Source organism: Myotis myotis, unplaced genomic scaffold (genome assembly GCF_014108235.1).
Source record: "Myotis myotis isolate mMyoMyo1 unplaced genomic scaffold, mMyoMyo1.p scaffold_m19_p_20, whole genome shotgun sequence".
In the NCBI taxonomy this organism is placed as follows: Eukaryota; Metazoa; Chordata; class Mammalia; order Chiroptera; family Vespertilionidae; genus Myotis; species Myotis myotis.
In genome coordinates, this window is record NW_023416325.1 from 24026933 (window position 1) to 24044200 (window position 17268).

The 17268-nt window shown below is 45.0% G+C and overlaps 1 long non-coding RNA gene across 1 annotated transcript; it reads left to right on the forward strand.

Annotated features, from left to right (window-relative positions):
• Window positions 1–6147: 6147 nt before the first annotated feature.
• On the forward strand, window positions 6148–16489 carry LOC118678553. The gene is made up of 3 exons (XR_004974938.1): window positions 6148–6862; window positions 7301–7817; window positions 16252–16489. It is a non-coding gene; the product is annotated as an uncharacterized LOC118678553 (long non-coding RNA).
• Window positions 16490–17268: the final 779 nt, after the last annotated feature.

Below are 17268 nucleotides of genomic sequence, written 5' to 3' on the forward strand. Positions count from 1 at the left end.
TCTGGCTAAAGAGACTGCCTGCCTAGCACAGTGCCTGGCATACAGTCAAGCACGCAATCCCTATTTACTGGATGAAATGAGCTAAATGAATAAATGTTAAGATAGAATAAGTATAGGGCCCTCTGGAAAAAATATAGAAGAAGAAACTAGACCAGTTGGAGGAAGTAACTGCAGAAAGTGTCAGTTACACTGAGATGGTGTCAAGAAGCCTCAGGATGCAGAGAAAAGGCCACGCTGATGGATGCAAGTTCGGGTTCAAGTTCCAGCAGGCCCTCCTGAGCGGGCGGCTCTCATGGTGCTGACCCTTATGCTCTGCATTTGCAAAACACAGACGATGGCTTTAACTGGAATGTTCGTTATGGTGAAGTGTCTGTCACCAAGAAGAACCTCAATGAAAGCTGTCAGAGGAGTTGCAGAAAACAGCATTGCACATTAAGAAATAAATACTAAGTAGTAAGATTAAGAGCACAAGCATTCTGGGGGCTGGATACTGATACTAAGCTGCAAGTCCTTGTGGAAATACAGGATAGGTGCAATGGCAGCTCTTAGCCTATAAGCCTGCAATGAAATACTACATGGTCATAAAAAAGAAGGAAATCTTATCCTCTGTGATAGCATGGATGGACCTGGAGATTCCTATGCTAAGAGAAATAAGCCCATCAGAGAAAGACAAATACCAAATGGTCTCCCTTATATGTGAAATCTAATGAACACAATAAAGTGCTGAACAAAATAGAAACAAAGGCATGGAAGCATGGAACAGAATGATGGGTCTCAGAGGGGAGGGGGGACTGCATGAAAGAAGGGGAAGGGATTGGTCAAAGGACCTGTATGCATAACCATGACACAGACAGCAGTGTGCAAAAGCCAGGGAGGGGCCAGGGCAGGGGGAGGTGGGCAAAGGGTGAAGGGAGGCAGGTGATTGGTGAGCATTTGTCTTCCTCTTCCAGCCCATCCTGAAAGTCTTCATATGCACTTTGAACTGCAGATCCATGTGGCCCTGCCACTGCTCACAGCATGGGAAACAGCTTTTCGGGTATCAGGTAAACTTAGTGTATTGTGTGCTAAATGTTTGATATGGACTAAATGTGTGATGTGTGTATGTGTGTGTATGTACACATATCTTATCTAATAAAGAGGGAATATGCAAATTGACCATCACACCATAAAGGTCAAGATGGCTGCACCCACAGCGGAGGCAGGGGTTCCATAACACAAGATGGCTGCGCCCACAGTGGAGGCTGAGTTCCCCTAATGAGCCTTAATGAGCAATCAGCAGGGCCTGAGGCTGTGTGGTGCTGGGCCGAGGCAGGGGACCTCAGGCCAAGCCTCCCACCCTGACGCCAGGCCAGGTGACCTGAGGCTGCAACCCCCACCCAGTGGGGCTTGACAGGGGTGGGGCTGGCCAGGTCTGGATCTAGCCCAACGGGGGTGGGACCAGCCAGGTCTGGGTCTCGCGTGATTTTGAGGTGCACATGGGTGGGCAGCGACTTGACTCTGGTTCCTGTGGTGCACCCCAAACTCTGACAGGAGGAAAATTTTCATATACATTTTACTAATTTTCTTTCATCTCTGACACTTCTATTATAGAGAAAGGGCAAATAGCAACATTAAAATATTTTTTCTAATTAATTTCCTTTTAATGTACACTAATTTTGTGCACCGGGTCACTAGTCCTTACATAATAAAAGGTTAACATGCAAGTCGACCAAGTGGCGGAACAACTGGTCACCATGATGCACACTGAACACCAGGGGGCAGACACTCAACACAGTGCACTCCCAGAACCTGGGCTCAGAGCTGGAGCCTCTCCTGCCTCCATGGCAGCACTAAGGATGTCCGACTGATGACTGATGGCTTAGGTCCACTAGTTTAAGCCATCACTCAGACATCCCCCAAGGGCTCCTGGATTGCGAGAGGGTGCAGGTTGGGCTGAGGGACCCCTCCTCCCCTCCAAGTGCATGAATTTTGTGTACTGGGCCTCTGGTATATACATAAAAATATAAATTTTTCTCTGTAAGTTCTTGCAATAATCAGCTTCTGTTGCTTATATCCTAAATATCTACAACTACAGCAGATTCCTTTCTCCTGTTCTTCCTTCTGCTCCTGGACATCAGGCCCTTTTGTGCTGCATTCATATAATTAGGTCAGTACACCCACACACCGCTGTTTTCCACTGGCTTCAGCTCTTATCAGGTGAGCTTTTGGGAAATGCCCTGAGATGAATTATCAGATATGTTAACATGGGCAGAGGAGGGCTGGGCATGGGGATATGCTGGCAGCAGACTTTGGGGTTTGCAGTCCATACCATGAGATAGAACTAGATATTTTTTTTAATATTTTTTTAATGTATTTTATTGATTTTTCACAGAGAGGAAGGGAGAGAGATAGAGAGTTAGAAACATCGATGAGAGAGAAACATCGATCAGCTGCCTCCTGCACATTTCCCCCTGGGGATGTGCCCGCAACCCAGGTACATGCCCTTGACCGGAATCGAACCTGGGACCTTTCAGTCCGCAGGCCGACGCTCTATCCACTGAGCCAAACCGGTTTCGGCAAAAACTAGATATTTTGATATGGCACAAAAGTCAACTAAGTGTGAGAGGAGATGTTGGTGGCCACAGATGAAAGAAATGGTCAAACCTGAAAACTTTTTAGACATAAAAATTTGGAGAAAGGAGAGCATGTGTTTACAATGATGAGGGGAGAGAAGAAGTAGTTGCCTCGGGCCTTTGAAACCAGACCAGGAGCCAGGCCCAGGCAGGGGCAGCGGGAGGCCCAGGGAGGAAGTTCAGGGTGAAAGCTGGCTCAGAGCAGTGTGTGGAGCAGGATGCAGGGGGTGAGTCCACACAGTCTGGGCTCATGGGGACCCGGGGTTGGAGAGTGACGTGACCTTTGTGGTTCCGAGAGGGGGTGACAAACACTGGGCTTTGGCTCAGAAGCCTGGGTTAAGGTGGATTTTGGAAAAATGTTCTCTTTGCTCCCAAACTCTTAAAACGTATCATCGCACCATGGCTTCCAATCATGGCGCAAACACGAGTCCTGCACACTCCCTTCAGCGGGTCTCACAGGGGCTCTTCCCCTTTCCTGGGCCATAGGTACTGTGAATTTGGCTGAATACAGTGTCTTTGTGATTGCTCTTCACCCTTCCCGCGTGCTTCTCATCTCCCAGACTCCTAGGGTTCATCCCCAGGACAGCCTTGCTTTGAAAGAAAAAAATGTTCAAGATTTGGATCCCAAAGGCCGCTATCTGTCCTGCCCCAGCCAAACCCAGGCAGCTGGCCCAGGAGCCGGGCGAGGACAGAGGAAGAAGAGTGAGCTTCTGCTGGTTTTTTTGTTTCCTAGGCCTGGTTGCTCTGGAGAATCACGTCCCTGAATCATAAGGTTGCCTTTTCTTTTTTTTTCCCTTTCTTTCTCAGAAAAATACACTGATATCCCCTTCCTGTCCTGGATGGGATTCATAAAGGCAAGTGATTGGAAGGTGTTCTTCCTTGCTGCTCAGGTGGCATCCCTGACGTGACCTGGGTGTGCCTGTTTCCACATGGTAATACAGTGGGGCCTTGACTTGCGAGTGTCCCGACTAACGAGTTTTTGGAGATACCAGCTGCCTCTCGGCTGATTTTTTGCATTGAGTTGACAGGGTAGTTTGAGTTAACGAGCTCCTTAACGAGCTCAGCCTCCGATCGATTTGAACTCGTAAGTCAAGGCCCCACGCTACTTAAAGCTGTACCTGCATTCGCTAAAATCATTGGTACTGATCGTTCTTCTCCAGAATAAATGCTGCACAATGGGCTGCTTGGGTTGGTTAGGATCAGCTGGTCCCTCTGCCTGCAGCAATGTCTTCTTTGGGGATTTTTGTGCCTATTTGTTACTCATCAGAGGGAAGGACGGAAGACTTGAGAAGGAGGGCGTGGTGGGCTGATTCAGCGGCTTCCTGCTCACCCCTGGCTCCAGCTTCTGCTTCTCGCTTTCTCCATCTCCTCTCCTGGCTCCTGGAATCTGCCTTACGCCACTGTCAACGAATTAACTTCCAACATTCTCTTCTGATCAACATGTAGACAAGACAATTGCATCTACTCCTTAAACTTCTCCCATCCTGGGATTATTAGCAAAGATATTAATAACAATAGTAATAATACTATATTTAGAAGCTCTTTACCACATTTTATCTCCCAGAGTCTTAAAGATGTTAACTAATTAATCTTCACAACACTCCATACAAAAGAGGTAAATATTACGAACTATAATTAAATATACTAAGGACAGCAAAATAGTTCACTTATTTATCACGGTTCACTTCATATAGTATAACTGGTATTTTAAAACACCCATCATAGGTGCAATAATTAGAGATGTGCTTTTGCTAACAAAACCACTACCCACTTCTAGAGTCCCCTCGGGTACTAAATAATTACCCACTTTGTGTGGTTATCTAGCTCACTAATTACCCACAGAAATTGGGGTCAGGTGTTAACTGCTTGAAATAAGTATCCTCCAAAGACATCCCTCAGTTGTATAGAGAAAATGATGTGTTCATAGCAAAACTTTCATAACTCATAACGCATATATTTGTATATCTTTGTAAGTAGAGTGACTATAGATGAGGCAGATTAGGTTACTGTGTAAAAATCATGCTGAATTATTATTGCAAAGGCATAGAGGTTTAGAAGAGTCTCAGTCCACTCCATTCCTTGCTTACTTTTTCTTTTAGAGAGGAGTGCAATAATGTGATGCCCACAACTCGGCCTCCATGCACAAGCACACTGAGACAACCTGCTCTGCTTAGAAGTGATTCATCTTGGCATTGCAGGGAGGCACCCAGTGAGTCAAAGATACTGTTCAACAGCTCCGCCCTTTATGATCGTTCCAGCCTGCGTCTTTTCCTCTGGAGTCTACTCCAGACACACTATTAGACAAATCAGAAAAAATGCTAACCTAGTCACCAACCCCTGCCACCATCTTCCTCCTTCCCAATAATGACAAAAAGCGGGGGGAAAGCATTGAATGAAACCAACACTATGATGGCAGGTCTTTCTCTTTTTTTGCCTCTATTTGTTCTGATTCCCTCTTCCCCTCCCTTCCTGCCCTCCTTCCTCCTTCTCCCTTCCTCCTCTCTCCTCTCTCTGAGGCTCCCATTTGCATGTGCTCTTTCTTCTCCTTTTCCTTGGCATACAGCCCTGCTAGTGTAGGTTTCACAGTCAGAGACAAAGCATAATCTCTGAGTTGAGCACAAAGAAGCTATCTTTTAAAAATATTGACTTGGAGGAAGCCTGCATTCTCAGATAGCTCCCTCCTCTCCTTGCTGCGCACAGAGCCCAGCATTACCCTTCACAGCATGGCGGCCTGTTGTCCGGTGACTGGAGCCAGGAAAACGGGGTTCCCACGCAGCCTGTCCACTGCGTGTGGAGCCAGGTAGAGACCCTAGTTTTGGGGTGATGCCTGTTTGACAGGATCATTGTGTAGCTGAGCTCTAAAAATGCGCTAATAGAAATAGTGGGAAATGCTCTCCAGCTCAGTATGCTTTTCTTTTCTTTCTTGTGCCACTTGTGGTCATCTGAATTATTGCTTATCATTATGCAGGGACGCCAGCCTGACCAGGGAGAGGTGTGTGTATCTGAGGAACATTTGAAGCGAATGCTTCAGGAATAAGAAAATGTCTGCAGTAGAAGCAAAGGGTTAGGATGAACTACAGTGACTGGTGCGTTCATTTCAAAATCCAAGGGGACCCGAGTGGTGAATGAGGACATAGAGCGAATATAGTCGAAGAGCGAAGCCGGCAACTCAGAGAAAAGAATTTCAGCACCGGAGTCATCACAAGCCTTCGGTGCCTGCAGATTCAAAATCTAGATTAAACCGCCGCTCTCTATCCCTCTACAGCCCTCTTTCAATGAAGGACCTGGGAATCCTTGACTTTCTGTCCATGGAGAAACCCGCCAAGATTCATCACATGTACCCCCTGCATGTGTGTTTTCAAGTTCATGGGGGCTGGGCACACCTAGAGGGCTCATGGTGGCCCTCTCCCCACCTCCCGCTCCACATCCGCCCGGAGAACGTGCTAGGACCCTCTGCAGGCTGCGAGGTCTGTGTTGGTATAAACCGCGTCTGCCTCGCCCCTGACCGGCCTGCGTTGGGTCTCATTAGCAGTCAGGGGGTGCCTGGGCGCACCCGGCGAGGGGAGACGGGCGAGGCGGCAGAGGGAGAGGCTGGGAGGTGTTAGAGAGGAGGCTGGCCTGGACGATCTGGAAGGAAGTGAGCAACGGGGGGAGGACCGCAAGCTTTGTATGCGGGACCCCGCCGGGCGGAGCAGCGGGGCAGCAAGTGGGTTCCCGCACAGGAGGAGGCCCTGGGAAGCTGCAGGCGAGTGGAGGGGCAGGATTCCTTCTGCGCAAAGCGCAGGTCGGAGCAGGCAGCGAGGAGCCGGCGCGCTGTGGGCCGGAGCCCCGCTGCTCCTGGAACCAGACACGCAGGCTTCCCGGGAAGGGAGAGGAGAAGAAAGGGGGCAGTGTGGGCTCGGAAAATGCAGCTTGTCGCTGATTTGTGCCTGATGCTCGCTGTCCGTCAGCAGCCTCCCTTACACTCTCCCCCCCCCCCTTTTTTTTTCCTTCTCCGTCTTCACTGAGCCTAGGGGAGCCAGCAAAGATTAAATGTGCTTTCTCAAAGGCAGCCACTTCACGCTGCCATGTCGAACGGGCCATTATTATTTTTATTTTTGATAGTAAAGGAAAAAGGAGAAGAGGTAGATAGAGAGAGAGAGAGGAGCGAGGGCTGGTAGGATGGTGCCGGACTAGCTGCTCTGAGCGACAGGAGAGGCAGCAGACGGACAGACGGACCGCAGGAGGCCTGCCCCGAAGAGCCCTCGGAGGTGAGCTCCTGGACACGGGGGTGGGCGCTGCGCAGACCCGGACGAGGGCAGGCGCCGTCCAGCTCGGAGGGGGAGCGGAGCCCTAGCAGGTCGAGTGGCACATGGAAACAAACCAAATGTTTAGCGTTTTTGCCAAGCGCTTGAGGCCCCTCCAGTGTCTTCCTCGAGGGGCTGCTTTGTCACTCTCTGGACTAGACAGCATCTACCTTCTCAGACTGAAGACGGACGGAGGGCGGGAGGGCGGGAGGGGGAGGAAGGAAGGAAGGAAGGAAGGAAGGAAGGAAGGAAGGAAGGAAGGAAGGAAGGAAGGAAGGAAGGAAGGAAGGAAGGAAGGGAGGAAGGAAGGAAAGGAGGGAGGGAGGGAGGGAGGAAGGAGAGGGGACAGTTTTGAGAGCTATCTTCCCACCCACCTCCCCTCCTTTCCCTTCCATCTGGGAGGCGTCGCAGGAGCCTCTTGCTCAGCTTCCAGGCCGATGGGGACGCGGCCAGCCCTGCGCCAGGAGCCGCCTGAGAAGATGGAGGGAACGCGTTTCCGATTCCTGGACTGTTGGCCGAAAGCGCCCAGGACCGGGCGGGGCCCGCTGGCAGCCGCACCTCCCCGCCGGCCTGACAGCGCGGCGCTGGCCGCCCTGGGCCGGGGCTGCGGCCGGAGAGAGCCACGCGGAGGACCGGGGACGACTGCAGCAGCCTCGGGGCGGTTCCCAGCCCTTCATTTAAAAAAGAATTAACGGAACGATTTCAAAGCCATCAGCCTCCGCCTTCCTCCACTCCCACCAAAATCGCCTCCCTTCTCTCTCTCCGGTCCAAGCGCGACCCGGAGCGGCAGCCTGGGCTCCGGGCTGGGCCGGCCCCGCCCTCCCGCCAGCGCGGCCTCCAGGGCAGCCCCGGCCCGAGCGCGCGGGGCGCCGTCCGCTCCGGTGGAGCCGCGAGGCTGCGGCCGCTCCGCTTCCAGCCGGTGAGTCCGAGCGCCCCCATCCCCGCACGCTCCCGCCCCGCCCGCACCCCGTCTCCTCCTAACCATCTGACTCCGCAGTGCTGCGCGCGGGCACGGGGGAAGGGCCTCCTCATTTTCTTTAGTTGTTTGCGCTGGTTGCGAATTAAAGCTTTGAACACTCGGCCCTGATCACAGCCCGTGGTGTCCAACACGTGGGCATGGCCGGGTCTATTCGCGTTACCTGCCATTGTCAAGGCCACCCGCGCCCGTATGGCACGTGCGTGTGTGCCCAGGGTGTGCACGCGGGCATCGCGTCCTGCACCGCGTGGCACCCAGACCTGTGGACAGGACGCTGGGCAGTGAGAGGGACACCGCCACCTGTTTGTTGCCTTTTCACCCTGAAGCTGAAGCAGACGCCTGTCACCTTCTGCGGCTCTGCTTTGTCTGGAGAAAGAGCCTACTGCGCCCCTCTCAATCCCTGAGACCCTAACTTGTGATGTTTACCGTTTAAATCCACGGGTTAGGCTCTTGGGAGCTGTGAGCCGCGCCTCGGCATCCCGGAGATTCGGTGGAACTTTTTCCTTTAAAGCAAAAACGAAAGAAAAGAAAGTTTGTCTGAAGTGACCGAGGGCACCGCTGAGGTTTCCATTGTCGGTGGGATCAGGTGACGGGCGCCTGGGCGTGCGAGCAGGTATCTGCTGGCCAAGCGGCCTGGCGAGGCTGTGGGCACCCGTCTGTTCCCTGAGGGCAACGTGCAGTACCTTCCAGGGTAACAGGAACAGCTCGGTACCTGTCCTTGGCCTCAGAGCACACCAGCTGAAGTCCCGGCATGCCCCAGGCTCCCAACTTTTAAACTCAACAGTTCGTCTTAAAATTATGCCCAATAAACATGGGCATGTGCATGTATGAGATATTCAATTCCCACACATGTGTACCATACATGGCTGGATAGTGAGCACAGACATAGGTAGTGGTGAACCAATAATCTGGGCCAATATGGCCAAAGGCTAAAATTTTTACTCTCCTTATTCTAGATGAAGGGTGGCGTTTTGGTGTTAAAAAGACTAAATTCGTACTTCTTTACAAGATCTTAAATAAAATAAAAGGCGATATATAGCCTCCTTGCTTGGCTACTATTTTAATATGATGATTTTAAAAGTAATAGGGATTGGAAATGTATGATAGATACTGAAAAAAATAACAGGATGCACACACAAAAAATAGCGTATCCTTTAGGATTAACTATGCATATTATTCTTTGTGTAAAAACTGGGGGAAATTATCAGGAATTTAATTCAATCCAATGTAGTTACTTATAACACAAAACCATACATTTAAAATTATCTTTTGAGGTAATTGTTAGCATTACCTAGTTTGCAGTTTTCTGAAAATGTGACATTTTGTAACAGAATAATTTCAGTGATTTAGATATATATCATAGTTAGAAAAGAGAAACAGTGACTTATCTTTCTTTGTTGTGAAAAATTCCAATATATAATTTTATTTAAACAATTTTAGCGTTCTTGGGCCAATATTTGTCTTCTATTTTTTGAAAAGACCTAAATCAATCCCAAATTCAAATGCATTCTTCATTTAAAGACTTTATATTGGTTGTAACTTGTTTGTGCATGTTAAAGGTTAAGGAAACTCTTCTTCCCCTGTCTTTTGTTTTGTTTTGTTTTTAAATATTCATTGCAATTTTAGTCATTGACTCTAAATCATAGTCAAGGAACCATTTTGTATCAGCAACCTGAATTGAGAGTATGAACTGTGGAACAATTGTGCCATGTCTTTTGTTGAAACCTCTTGTGTACTTATAATATTTCAATATTACTCTACAGCCTTTGATAGTCTGAATGTGTTTCAAAGAAAAGTTATTTGATTTTTCAGGTCATTTTTTGGTTTGTATAGATGGGATTGATGATTTCCCCCACCGTAGCTAAGGTGTATGCATAGGTATTTGGAAATTATGGAAAGGCATCTCTTTAATTTATGCATCTATATTACCCCATGATTCATGTCAAATGTTTAAAACATGTGATGACTTTCAAAGTCAAAATGTATCTGCAGTTAATTTTATGAAAACGTATGCATGGGTCAACAAAAACCTGCTAGATATCAGTCTTCTGTGATTTTAAATTATAACCGGACAGTAATTTAATCCAAGTGATACAGCTTGTATTCTGAGGAACTCTCTTGGTGCTTTGCATGTTTTCGAGTGGATTGCTCATGTTCTGAGGCTGCTATTATACAACTGGTCACAAGGCATTTAGGAGTGCATAACAACACACAAGATTTTATATTTCAGCAGGGAACTGCTTCAGTATAAGGATAGGTTTCTCAACACCCCTTCTTCCTCACTGAGCCCATCAGTGAAGTTCAGTGAAATGAATAACATAATTGGTGGTGGTTCAATCACTACCAGTCTAGACTAGCCCAGACGCATCAATTAGAGGGGCTGTCTTTTAAAGAGAGAGTGCAACCGAAACAAGCAGGGCATTATGGATACTGATCTTTAAAAGTGCAAATCCAGCTTTGCAAATAAAAAAAAAAAATAAGGCGGGGAATTGCGGGGGGTGGGGTGCATTGCAGGAAGAAAAGAGAAAGAAGTGAACTGGAGCTTTGGGACAAGAAAGACAGGAAGTGAGAGAGGGAGGAATAGTGAGTGAAATGCCAGGCAGCACCTCCGTGGACACAGTTACAGTTCAGTCCAGAGCACATGGTTCACCATATTTAACTAGCGCCCCCCACCACCATTTTTTCCTTTTTTGCATGTTTCCTAAGAAGTTCCAGCTCAAAACCAATGCCATTGAAAATATAGGAAGCTTCTAGCGAGATTGAAGCCAAGTGGTACCAACCAGCCAAAACTCCTTTTGCAACATTTTTCCCCAAAAGAAAAACACAGAAAATGTTTATGTTTGAGTTTCTAATCACACCTTTTTTAAAAAAAAAATCAACTGTACTAATGGACAGGGCTCATTTTAAATCCAGCAACTGGGAAGTAATTTTATGGGCAAGACACCTCTAGGCAAGCAGCTCGTAGTTTTCTGTTGAATACAGTAAAAGTATGAAGACTGTAACAAAGGCTTGGTGATTTGGAGGGGTGGAGGGAGGTGGATGGATAAAAGACAGAGGATTTAGAAAGCATTAGGAATATATCAAGCCCCAGGGAAAGAAAGGGTTTAATTGGTATTAATTAAAACACTGCTAATATATTCTAACAAAATCAAATTTGACGTTCTAAACTAATCTCCTTGGTATGTCAAAGGAAAAGAAAAGTATTATCTTATTTGCATCTCTGCAATCCCAAAGCATTGCTCATCCAGCAGAATTAATGTTTACCACCAGTCTGTTTAATCTCCTCACACATTTAGTCAAACTTATTCTTTCAAACTAAAAGGATCCAGGAAGGGAATCCATGCAGGTATTGGGAAGACTTGTGGCTGTCGTTGTCACTGGTTTCGTATTTTACTATGTTTCTTTCTCCTCAATGACTGCAGTGAGGTGGGGAAATGGTGAGACTGCAGTGAGAATGATGAATAGCTCATTTTTCCTCTTTTTTTCTTCTGCCTTCCAGGGTATTTAGGAATTGCAGTTGCCAAATTATAAGAGTGTCATTTATTTACATGGCTGATGTTGGTCTGCTAATTAGTATCTAATTTATTTCTAATTTCAGAATCTACTTTATTACAAATTACTAATGAAAAAAGGCTCTCAAGTCAGAAACGAATGACCCTTTCTCAGTTATTTTTAAGTAAATGAAATGGGGAGGTGAATGTAAAATTTTATCCACCAAGAACTGAATTCTTTGTTTCCTTTTTAAGTTAAAATTTCTGCAGGGAAATTCACACTTTTATTAAATGGTGAGTTTTATTCTCTTTAGTGTTGAACTCTCACAATGGATAAAATTGCCCCCAAGTGACATCATAGCAAAAATATTTCTCCACCCCTTAGTCTCCCATGACTATGATATCATATGTAAATATTCGGCTAACACCAAAAATAAATAAGCTAACTATATTGAGGACCACGTATGTGTATTTGAAGGTGAGGGATTCTGCACACGATCCAGGATGTGAACTTCTGACTCACCTGCTGATGCTGCTGCCTTTCTGCCCTGCTGCCTTTCCCAGCTCCTCACGGCAAAAGAGCAGTTGCAGTTCAGTTTCTCGTGTATTGTTCCATAATCCAGGCAATAAATGCTAATTAGCAATGCTCAAGGATCTGACTATTCAGAGTAATTATCATAATTTACTTCTTCCTTGATAAAGACATTCCTTGCTGATTAAAAAAAATTAAATTGTTGTTCTATCATTGCACTGCAGTGGGAAGCACACCAGAGAGGTGTGTGAGGTGGGGTCGGATCATTTGGGTTTCATTCAAAGTCACCGGCATGTGCCTCTTAGCTTATTCCAGATGGAATTGTAATTTATTTTCTAAAAAGGAATTCATGGAAATACACAAAGTTTTGCATGTGCACCAGGGATGTATGATTTTATTTTACAAACCCCAAGGCTCCTCCTTCCGGGCCCATCCCCTTCCTAAAATCACTTACTGAGCAGAACAAAGGAAACTGCTAACTACAGAGGCATCTCGGTGAACAGCGGCAGCATGATAAAGTCTGTGATATGACAACACATTGCATTTCACGAAAGTGCAGTGAATGAAATCATTTAAATAGTAACCCTAATTAGCAGACAGATCTTTCAGGAGGAATCAAGAAAATGGATCCGGCCAACTTGAATAATATGCCCTGTTTCCCAAGATCACAAATGTACTTGGTTATCTGATTGGTTGAGTCACACAGAAAGAGGAGGACAAAGCCTGGTTCTCAAAATGGAGCTTTGCTCTGGCATCCTCTTTAGGGCAAATTGATCAGACATTTTATAAGAACAGAATTTAATGCAGGGCTCTTTCTTTTCAAAGATTTAATCTGCCATTCACTTGCACATTTCTTTTATCAGTTGATCTAAAATATCATCTGAAAAATTGTGAACCCCTTAGATTTTCATATAATTGCTGCAGAATATACGTGAAGCCTTCTCCACATTCTATAATGAGGCCTGTAGTTCAGATTTTTTTCTTATTGCTTGAAGCAAATAAGGATACTATGCACAGAAGGAACAGAATAAATAACCATGTTGAATATTCTATTTGGTGGAGCTTTATCTATCAAGGTTATATTCCCAGGGTCTGTTGTTCATTGGCCTTTACGGAGAACTTCCGCTTTTACTTGAGGGCTGTAAGCATATAAGAGGGATAATTCCCTTTGAATACTATACAGAAGGAGCCACCTGCAAAATGTTGATGCTCTTATTGAAATCTCAAGTGGAATCAGCTTTCAAAAAATTAGATATTAGATACATCCAATATAATTTGCAACGTGTAATTATACTAAAGTGCATATAGTTGTGTGTTGCTTTACATGTTGCCTACTTGAGATTTTTTTCCCTTTGGCAATTCTCATCATTTGACATGGATCCTGAGTAGAATGTTTTTCAAGTCAACTTAAAATTTTTTCTTGTTAATTAACATAAGAATAAAAGGACTCTATGATCTCTGTTCTCATGCAAGGATGCATGTGTGTAACCTCAATGTTGGCAATTAATCGTGTCTGAAAGAGTCGTCATTGCAGAGACTGTTGCATTATTTGTAAAACATTTACTGTTTTAATCTTCATCCTAACTTTGGATAATTTGCAGTAAGGAAGAACACTAGAATAATAAATATTAGTCATAAGAAATTCATTTCCTTTATTTAAATGATGAGATAACATGTCAGGGAAATGGTCTTAGGCAGAGATAATAATTTTAACCTGATCAAACTCATAATAATAATTTTCCTCCATTTTGCATGGCACGTGATTAAGAACTGAGACTCTGCCTGGGATCGCAGAAGCCCCAGCATCGGCTTCCCTTTGGGTGTCTCAGTGCAGTGGGTTCTTGGGCTACAACTCCCTCTCCATAGAGCTGAGCCCTGAAGATCTGCTATTAAGGAGGATCCTAGGCCAAGCAGCAGCAGCAACTGGTCTGCCTGCCACTGCCACCTGCTCTGTGCACAGGTGATGATGCTCTTGGTGAAAATCAGAAGACTCATCACAGTCAGGTCACAGAAGCACCTAAGCGACCAGTGACAGGGCCCCAGTTTATGTTTATATGTTCAGGAGACCAGACTCCAAAGGGTGCTCATGCTGAGATGACGTAGGGTCTTACTTCATCCCAATTAAGTAGGCATGGACACCAAGGAAAGCTGATTTATTAAGCATTTGACTCATAATACACACCTAGAATATGGTGGTTTACTTATTTATAATTCTTCAAATTTATTTTAAAAGACGGGTCCATATTCTAAAAGAGACATTTCTGGGGGCTATGTCTATGATGCACCAAAGCAATACATTGGTTTACTTTTCATCTGGGCTTTCTATTAAGTTACCCAAAGGAGTAAAAAAATAGTGCGAAACATCTTTCCTTAACACAATCGCATTTTAATTTATTCACAAGTAAGTCTACCATACGTGTAGCAAAAGCTTAGCACCCCACCCTCCACTCTGTGTTCACAACATAATGAATTCTAAAATATGTAAGATGCATCTTTTACTTAACTACTCATCTAGGATCCATTCTTACATGCTTGGTCAGAACAGAAAAATACCTATTAACAGCAGCAGTTTATTGTACAGGTTCCAGAGCAAATGTATGTTATACTTGCCATCTAGAGAGCCAAGGTCTTTGACGTATCCCAAGTGTCTAGGGCAGAAAGCAGTGACAGGAGGTGGAATATTCTTGGTGTACGTACTTAAGTCATTATGCATCCTCAGTGTGTGAGCTTAATGAAGAGGCTGACAATAAAGGGTTCAGTCAAATTAAAATCCACCTGCAAAGTATACGTCATTCATAACATCTATTGTGCAATAAAAGAAATATTAATACAGCTCTTCCCAAACATTCTTCTCTGTAAAATGCGTGGGATGGGTTCATTGGTCTCTAACTCTTTTAGCTCCAAGGACTTGTGAAGCTGCTCTAAAGTAGAGGCACAGAACACTCTGGGCCCCTGACTCCGGAGGTATTGTATTAAGACTTGTTTGTCCTTTGAAGTTATATTCAATTCCGCCTCCAGGTACTGTGTTTACTAACATGTAGTTGTTTTGATGCTAAAACAGTAAAGTTCATTTTTAGGAAAGGCAGTGGCAGAGAGAGGAACAGCTGGAGAATGAAAAATGCTCTCAGTTCTAAGCCCACTTCCTGCAACATAAGCATAGAAGAAACCCAGACAAGCACCTGCCTCCCTATTTTATTTATTAAAAATCTTTATTGTTGAAAGTAGTACATATGTCCCCGTTTTCCCCCCGTTGACCTCTTCTGGCCTGCCCCCAACCCCTACCACTGGCCTTCATCACCCTTTTATCTGTGTCCATGGGTTATGCATATATGCATACAAGGTCTTTGGTTGATCTCTTCCCACCCACCTACCCACGCCCACCTTCCCTCTGAGATTCCACAGTCTCTCTATTTTAAGAGCATATTCTTTAATCCCTATGCCTTCATTTAATTTCTGGCTATATGGTTTGCTTTTCTCATTGAGCTGACATCTTTGAATTTCACCTTTCCCTTTCCACTTGATTTATTCGAATCATGTTAATATTCCCTTCAAAAGTCTACAATAGTTATATTAACACACCACACTTCTAAAATTAAATCTTAATATGTTCAAAACTCCTGAAATTTGCTTTGCCCCATTTTCTAAAACCACTCAAATATATCATCTTTTTTTTTTTTAATTAACCAAGCCTGTTTCCCTTGCTTCCAAGTCTTTGAACTTGCTGGCATGCTGTCTTTCCTCTCGGTACATTCTATGCCTCTGCCTCTTCCACACCTCAGAAACCTTTCTTTTATTTCTTGCTTTCTTTCCTGTCCTCCTCCCTCATTCTTTCTCTCTCTTTTTCTTCTCTCCCTCCATCCCCGCTTCCTTTCGTCCTTCCTTTCTTCCTTTTGTTCCTCTATTGGGCATGAGCCAGGCACTATAAATTTAAATACAGGAATTGACATTAACTCCTAGCAACTCTGGTGGCTTCAATCATTCCTGCATCACTGACGACTTATGTACCCACAGTTGTTTTATTTTGCATTTACTCTTTAGCTATTTGAACGTGTCCCTAATGTCCTGTGTCCTGCTGTTCCTATTTCAGTAAGTTGCCTGTGGGATTCACCTGAAACTTTTCTTATAGAACATTTTCTCTGGGGGAATTAGCATGGCCCACAGAGCTGTGGCTGGTCTTGAGCCAGGGGGACAATAAGAAAGGGCTACATTTTCCTGGTGATGCGGTCTTCACATAGATAGGAATTGCAGGGAGCTAAAGTATCATTGTATGTATTTATGTTTATTGAACATTCAATGTGATGACTTTCTGTGACATGTTCTGTTGTGTTTTTAGTTGTGTTGATGTTCCTTTCAGCTGGTCCTATGGCCCTCAGGAAGGTTCAAGGACCACAGAGAGAGCCGCCCATGGATGCCCAGGCCACTCAGAAGTTGAAACAAAGTCGTCACCTGAGGACACCTCTCCTGCTCAGCAACACACTCTTATAACACGTGGCAATCCCTTCAAGAAACAGAGAGTCTTAAGAATGGCATCTAGATTTTTTAAAATTGTTTTTTAGAGAGAGAGAGAGACAGAGAGAGAGAGAGAGAGAGAGGCGGGGTTGAGGGAGAGAAACAGATGGGCAGACACACAGAGAGAGACTTGGTGTCCCACTTATGGATGCATTCATTGGTTGATTCTTGTATGTACCCTGGCTGGGATCGAACCCACAACCTTGGCATATCAGGACCACACTCTAACAAACTGAGCTACCCGGCCAGAGCTCATGCCATCTAGATTTTTCATGAGCCAAAAACATTTTCTTCCTCATTTGTATTCCTCTGCTTGAATTTAAATTTAATGTGACATTTATTTTTTTAAGTCTTCCTAGTATAAATTTGCTTATGAATGCACCAATTTTTAAAATAGAAATTGCACAAATGTGTTAATATTTTAAGGAACATTAATGCTCTAAGTAGATTGATTTTTAGCCACACACAAAGTGTGACCTTAAGAGTGACCTAAAAAATATAAAGTACTCTTGAAATAACAGCAGTGAGAGGCAATCCAAAAGGTAAAATAATGGGGGGAAGTCATAAAGCAACATAGAAATACCACGTTATCCTGCCTGACACCAACCAAGCAACCATTCTTTTTATTCAGCAATCTAGGACCTGTGAGATACAGTCACTGCTTCTAACCAGTAAATTCAGTCAGACAGAAGGATATAAGCTTTTGAAAAGACAAATAACAACTCAGGTCAATAGATGGCAAGACCCAAACCCAACCCAAAACAAATGATTTAAACAAAGAACTCCGAGGAGGTCAGCAGAAGCAGGATAAAACTAGTCTGTTCAGGGAAGAAAGCCCCCTAAAGAGAAAATTATGAAGTGA